This window comes from Microcebus murinus, chromosome 9 (genome assembly GCF_040939455.1).
Source record: "Microcebus murinus isolate Inina chromosome 9, M.murinus_Inina_mat1.0, whole genome shotgun sequence".
Lineage (NCBI taxonomy): Eukaryota > Metazoa > Chordata > Mammalia > Primates > Cheirogaleidae > Microcebus > Microcebus murinus.
Window position 1 is genome coordinate 10237232 of NC_134112.1, and position 7864 is coordinate 10245095.

The window sequence follows — 7864 nt, forward strand, 5'->3', positions numbered from 1 at the left end:
TTTCATTCTGGGAACATCCTACCAAGTAGGCAAAACCTGGAGCACCTGCTGAAGGACCCAGGGGTGCATTCTGGGAGAGAGGGACAAGCTCTACAGACTGCCACCCCCAGGCTGGGACAGTGGGTGGAAAATATCAAGGCACATTTGAGATCCCCTTTGAGACTTTCTGCTCCCCTCTGGGTCCAGCCCTTGTTTGGCTGAAGAGCTGCTGTGGCTTCCTGTGCTCACAGGGCCTGTCAGCATGTGAAGAGAGGACTAGCAAAAGGGGTGGAAAGCTAGTATTTCTGGAACTATCTACTCTCTGGTCCTCACAAGAGTCCTGTGTCCCAGGCACCATTAACTCTCTCCTGTGGGAGAGTTGCTGGCCAACCAAGATGGACGGGAACTCTGGTAAAGGGAGAGGTGCCAGGGAGTAGAGGCTGAGGAGAAATCACACCAGTTGCCCTGTTAAAAACTCCACAGGAGCAGAATAAACAAATAGATCTGAAAAACAAAATAATTTCTGATAACAGTGACATTTCAAATCAGAAGAAAGGATAGGCCATTCAATAAATGATGTGGGGGTAGTTAGCAAATCATTCAGTGCAAAACAAAGTTATATCTATGCACCATACACAAAAATAAAAGTACAGATAGATTAAAGAGCTAAATATGATATAAAAATGAAACTATGCAACCATCAGAAGAAAACTAGCAGAGTATGTTACAATCTTGGGGTGGGAAAAGTTTCCTAAGCATAGGGTCCAGAAGCCACAAAGGTACAGACTAAAGTGTTGACCACATAACAGCTGAAAACTCCTATAAACACACACACAAAAAAAAATTAAAGAAGGTTGAAAGACACATGAGCTCGGAAAAATATTTGCAACATGTTTAACAGCAAAGGATGCAAATCAAGAATATACAAAGAGACACCATCTAGGGGATGGTCATGATGGAGACTCAGACTTGTGGGGGGAGGGGGGGAAATGGGCATTTATTGAAACCTTAAAATCTGTACCCCCATAATATGCCGAAATAAAAAAAAAAAAAAAAAGAACCACCCCTAAGTGGGACTGTAATACTGTGGTCACCTGCTTCCTGTTGGTGAAATCATATGTTCAATCCCAGGTCTACAGACCAGCAAGTGAGGTTATGAGAAAAGGAAAGATTGAAGATTCATCAGCACCAAAAGTAGTGTGTTCATTGGACTCTTCCTGAAATTACAAAGTCACTGCTTCCCTCTCTCCCTGTTTCACTTAATTTCTTCCCATTCCCAAGCCTTGTCCACTCTTCTCTTGTTGATTCCTTGAGACACACCAACACTGCCCCCCCAAGACCACTACCGCATATTAATACTTTCAATAAACTCCCTTTCACTTGAAAAAAAAAAAAAAAAGAATATACAAAGAGAGAAAGGGATGGGCTGAGTTATGTGGCTAATTCTCCCACTGAAAACAATAAAAATTCTAGCTAAAACAAATCTTAAATATACATATATTTAGTGAACACAAAATTAGAATTGTTATATATTTTCTTGATAAATTGAAACTTTTATAGTGTTGAAATGGTTATAAAAATGTCCCTCTTTATTTCTAGCATTTGTATAAGTTATTATATATTAATATATGTATATAAATGCATATATAAAATAACCTTATACAGTTTAACAAATCTTATACTTAATTGTGAAATATTGAAATCTTTCCCCCTGAGATTGGGAATGAGATATGAATGCCCACTTTTACCCAACATTGTACTGGCGGTCTTAGCCATTGTAATAAAGCAAGAAAAAGAAACTAAGTTCATAAGAATTGGAAATAAAGTTATCATCATTCACAGATGACATGATTGTATATAAAGAAGATCTGCACTCTGGGAGGCCAAAGTGGGAGGATCACTTGAGCTCAGGAGTTTGAGACCAGCCTGAGCAAGAGCAAGACCCTATCTCTACAAAACAAAAGAAAAATTGGGCAGGCATGGTGATGCACGCCTGTAGTCTCAGCTACTCAGGAGGCTGAGGCAGGCAGTTTGAGCCTGGCAGTTTGAGGTTGCAGTGAGCTTGATGACACCTCTGCATTCTAGCCAGGGTAACAAAGCATGAGTCTTGTCTCAAAAAAAAAAAAAAAAAAGAAGGGCCGGGCGTGGTGGCTCACGCCTGTAATCCTAGCACTTTGGGAGGCCGAGGCCGGCGGATTGCTCAAGGTCAGGAGTTTGAAACCAGCCTGAGCGACACCCTGTCTCTACTAAAAATAGAAAGAAATTAATTGACCAACTAAAAATATATATATACAAAAAATTAGCCGGGCATGGTGGCACATGCCTGTAGTCCCAGCTACTTGGGAGGCTGAGGCAGTAGGTTCGCTGAGCCCCGGAGATTGAGGTTGCTGTGAGCCAGGCTGATGCCACGGCACTCACTCTAGCCTGGGCAACAAAGTGAGACTCTGTCTCAAAAAAAAAAAAAAAAAAAAAAAAGAAGAAGATCCCAAAGAATCTACATATAAACTATTGAAATTAACCTAACAAAAGGTAGTTAAGACAACTATGCAAAAACTACAAAATAATATTGAAGGAAATGACTGATCTAAATAAATGAAGGTATACACCATGAATTAAAGGCTCTATACTAAACAGATGTCAATTTTCTTTAAATTAATTTCTAGATTCACTATAATTTCTGTCATAATCCTAGCATTTTTTTTTAGTGGAATCTGACAAGCCGATTTAAAAATTCATGTGGAGACCAGGCATGGTGGCTCATGCCTGTAATCCTAGCCCTCTGGGAGGCCGAGGCGGGCAGATTGTTTGAGCTCAGGAGTTTGAGACCAGCCTGAGCAAGAGCGAGATCCCATCTCTATCAAAAATAGGAAAAATTAGCCAGGCATGGTGGCATATGCCTGTAGTCCCAGCTACTCCGGAGGCTGAAACAGAAGGATTGCTTGAGCCCATAAGTTTGAGGTTGCTGTGAGCTAGCCTGATGCCATGGCACTCTAGCCCAGGTAACAGAGCAAGACTCTATCTCAAAATAATAATAATAATAATTCATCTGGAACCACAAAAGACCAAAAATTAATAAAGACAATCTTGAAGAAGAATGAAGTTGGAGGAGTTACACTACCAGAAATCATGACATGATAAAGCTACAAAAATAATAACAATGTGATTTTGTCACAAGGAAGAAAAAACAGAAAAATGAAAACAATAGAAAGTCCAGAAACAGTTGATATTCATAAGGACACACGATTTATGATGGACCTGGCATGCAGAATGTTGGGTAAAGGAGGGTCTTTTCACTATATGATGATGAACTAATTGAATGTCCATACAGAAAAAAATGAACCTTGACCTTGCTTCTCAACATACACAAAAATTCATTCCTGATAGACTGTAGATCTAAATGTGAAAGACAAAATGATAGATATGATGATATCTATAGGATAACATAAAAATGTCTTTAAAACTTTGAAATAGAAAAAACTTTTCTTAATCAAGAAACAAAAGCCTTAACTATAAAGACAATGATTAATAAATTGGACTGCACTGAAATTAGAAACTTCTGTTCATCAAAAGATATCCTTAAGAGAGTTAAAATTCAAGCCATGGAGCAGGAGAAGATATTTTCACTCATCTGAGATATATACATATCTGAGAAAGGGCTTATAGTCAGAATGTATTAAAAACTCCTAGCCAGGCATGGTGGCATGCACCTGTATTCCTCACTACTTGGGAAGCTGAGGTAACAAGATTGCTGGAGTCCAGGAGTTCAAGGATAGAGTGAGCTATCAGCATGCTACTGCACTCCAGCCTGGGTGAGAGAGGGAGGGAGGGAGGGAAGGAAGGAAGGAAGGAAGGAAGGAAGGAAGGAAGGAAGGAAGGAAGGAAGGAAGGAAGGAAGGAAGGGAGGGAGGGAAGAGAGAGAGAAAAAGAAAGAGAGCAAAAGAGAAAGAGAGAGAGAAAGAAAGGGAGAGAGAGGGAGGAAGGAAGGAAGGAAGGGAGGGAGGGAGGGAGGGAGGGAAAGAAAGAAACTATCAAGATACAAAAAGACATGGAGGAACCTTAAGTTTATATTCCTAAAGAAAGAAAGCTAATCTGAAAAGGCTACATATGTATGATTCCAACTATATGACATTCTGGAAAAGGCAAAGCTATAAATACAGTAAAAATATCAGTGGTTGCCAGGGGTTGGGGTGCAAAGACTTGAATAGACAGAGCACAGAGGATTTTTAGGGCAAGGAAACTACTCTGTATGATACTATAATTGTGGATACACATCATTATACATTTTTTCAAACCCATAGGATGTACAAGAGTGAGCCCTAATGTAAACTGTGGACTGTGGATGCCAATGATCTGTCAATGTAGGTATACCAATTGTAACAAATATACCATTCTGGTGGGGGATTTTGACAATGAGGGAGTGCATGTGTGGGGGCAGGGATATTTTTTTATGTTCCTCTCAATTTTTCTGTGAACCTAAAACTACTCTAAACAATAGTCTTAGATAAACTCCTCTATTTGCTTCCCTATGTGTGTTGGTTTCCTTCCCTCAAGTTACAAATGGGTTTCCTTCACAGAGGAGATGACATGGCTTCTCTCATCCCTGAGTTCTTTATTGCTAGCTCCAGCCAGAAATATTTCAAGGAAGGATTCAGATAATGCTGGCTTGCTTAATCCCATCCCTCTTCCTTTGGATCTGAGATCAGAAGTGACTTCTGGGATTCTTCCCTGATATCCTATACCTGATCAGGTCCCTTTTACATGTTCCCACTATACCACATTCTTCTCCTTCCTAGTCCTCATTATTTTTATTTTTATTTATTTTTGAGACAGAATCTCAATCTGTTGCCTGGGCTAGAGTGCCATGGCGTCAGCCTAGCTCACAGCAACCTCAGACTCCTGGGCTCAAGCGATCCCTCTGCCTCAGCCTCCCAAGTAGCTGGGATTACAGGCTAAATTTTTTCTATTTTTGGTAGAGATGGGGTCTCGCTCTTGCTCAGGCTGGTCTTGAACTCCTGAGCTCAAATCATCCACCTGTCTTGGCCTCCAGAGTGCTAGGATTACAGGTGTGAGTCATTGTGCCTGGCTCCTCATTAGTTTTAAAATCAAAATTCATTGGTGGGATTATGTGATTAATTTCTGACTTTCATCTAAACTGTAAGTGACAGGAAGGCACCTCATATTTTTGTTTACCATTGTGTTTCCAGCACCTAGCACCCTGCACATAGGTAGGCATTCAATAAATATCTGTTAAATAAATGACTGAAGTAAACAGAGGCTTTTTGGCCCTTGCCATTCTGAAGAGCAATTTTGACATAGCAGTCACAAGCTTAGAGTATTTTTAGGAAATATTCCTTTATTTTAACACCATTTATTTTTCTGATAATAAAAACAACATAAACTTGAGATAGGATAATTGAAAATTACAGAAAAGTATAGTTAAGAAAACAAAAATAAGGCCAGGCGTGGTGGCTCACGCCTGTAATCCTAGCACTCTGGGAGGCCGAGGCCGGCAGATTGCTAGAGGTCGGGAGTTCGAAACCAGCCTGAGCAAGAGCGAGACTCCATCTCTACTATAAATAGAAAGAAACTAATTGGCCAACTAATATATATAGAAAAAATTAGCCGGGCATGGTGGCGAATGCCTGTAGTCCCAGCCACTCGGGAGGCTGAGGCAGTAGGATCGGTTGAGCTCAGGAGTTTGAGGTTGCTGTGAGCTAGGCTGACGCCATGGCACTCACTCTAGCCTGGGCAACAAAGTGAGACTCTGTCTCAAAAAAATAAATAAATAAAAAAAATAAAAATAAGAAAACAAAAATAACTTACAATCCCCAACCCAGAGATAACCACTGTGTGTGTGTGTACATAATCTTTTCAGCCTTTCATGGATTTGATTTTATTCTTTCATAAAATGTTCATTCTTTCTCTTAAATATCTTTTGATTGGTTTTAGCATTTAATTAATGGCTTAAAATGGGTTTCTTGTAGGCAGGATATAGTTGGGTTTCACTCTTTTAGTCAATCAGTCTTTTCCTTTTAATTGAAGTTCTTAGATCATTTACATTTATTATTATTTTAATATCTTTTCCATAGTCAGAAGGAGCATTGTCATATCTGGTTTCCTTTTTAAACAACATTTTCCAGGCATTTCTCTGTTTTAACAACGTGCTCCAGCCCCTTATTTATCTTCTGAGCCACCATCTCCAAAGTCCAGTCCCTGATGTGGAGGATGAGAGTGACTTTTCTTTTAAACCCCCAAAAAGCTTCACTGAGTAGGATATTATTATTATTTTTAAATTATTATAGGTACATAAAAGTTGTATATCTTTATAGGGTACATGTGCTACCCTATAAAGAGTATAGACTCTGTCTCAAAAAAAAAAAAAATCTTACAACTGTAGGCATCTACCTCAAAGAGCAGAAGACATTCTATAATAAAGACATCAGCACTCAAATGTTCATGGCAGCACAATTCACTATTGCAAGGATGTGGAAACAACCCAAGTGCCTGTCAATTCATGAGTGGATTATTAAAATTTGGTATATGTATACAATGGAATATTACTCAATTATAAGAAACGACAATGATCTAGCACCTCTTAATATTTTCCTGGATAGAGCTTGAGCCCATTATCTGAAGTCAGGTATCACAAGATTGGAAGAATAAGCTCCACATGTACTCGCCATCAAATTGGCACTGACTGATCAACACTATGGTGCTCACATGGTAGTAATATTCCCCAGGGATTAGGGGGCTTGAGGGGAGGTGGTAAAGTCACAACTAATGGACAAGTGAGCATTGTAGAGGGGAAGGGCATGCCTCTAATCCTGTCTTGGGTGAGGCAAAGATATAAAATGTAACCAAAATGTTTGTACCCTCATAATATCCTGAAATTAAATAAATAAATAAATATCTTACAACTGTGCCCTTTTATTTCCTCCCTCTTGGCCTTTGTACTATTATTGTAATATGTCTTACTTCCACTTGTTATAAACCTCAGAATACTGTTACTATTTTTTCTTTTAGTCAGCTATCTCCCTCCCTCCCTTCCTTCCTCCCTCCCTCCCTCCCTCCCTCCCTCCCTCCCTCCCTCCCTCCCTCCCTCCCTCCCTCCCTCCCTCCCTCCCTCCCTTTCTTTCTTTCTTTCTTTCTTTCTTTCTTTCTTTCTTTCTTTCTTTCTTTCTTTCTTTCTTTCTTTCTTTCTTTCTTTCTTTCTTTCTTTCTTTCTTTCTTTCTTTTTTTGAGACAGAGTCTCGCTTTGTTGCCCAGGCTAGAGTGAGTGCCATAGCATCAGCCTAGCTCACAGCAACCTCAGACTCCTGGGCTCAAGCAATCCTTCGGCCTCAGCCTCCTGAGTAGCTGGGACTACAGGCATGTGTCACTATGCCTGGCTAATTTTTTCTATATATATTTTAGTTGGCCAATTAATTTCTTTCTATTTATAGTAGAGACAGGGTCTCGCTCTTGCTCAGGCTGTTCTCGAACTCCTGACCTCGAGCAATCCACCCGCCTCAGCCTCTCAGAGTGCTAGGATTACAGGCATGAGCCACTGCGCCTGGCCATTAGTCAGCTATCTTTCAAAGAGATTTTTTAATTAATAAAAATCGTCTTTTATACTTACTCATTTTTTGTGCTCTTCATTTGTGTATATCTAAATTTTTATCTTATGTCATTTTCCTTCTCCGTGAAGTGTATCATTTAACATTTTTTTGTAGTGCAGGTCTGCTAGAGATGACTTCTTTCAACTTTTTCATTTCCAAGAAAGCCTCCATTTTTCATGCACTTTTGTAAGATATTTTTGCACAGAATAGAATTCTAGTTTGACATTTTCTTTCAATACTTTAATAGATGTTTCCCTATTGTCCTTTGACTTGCAAAGTTTTCAAGA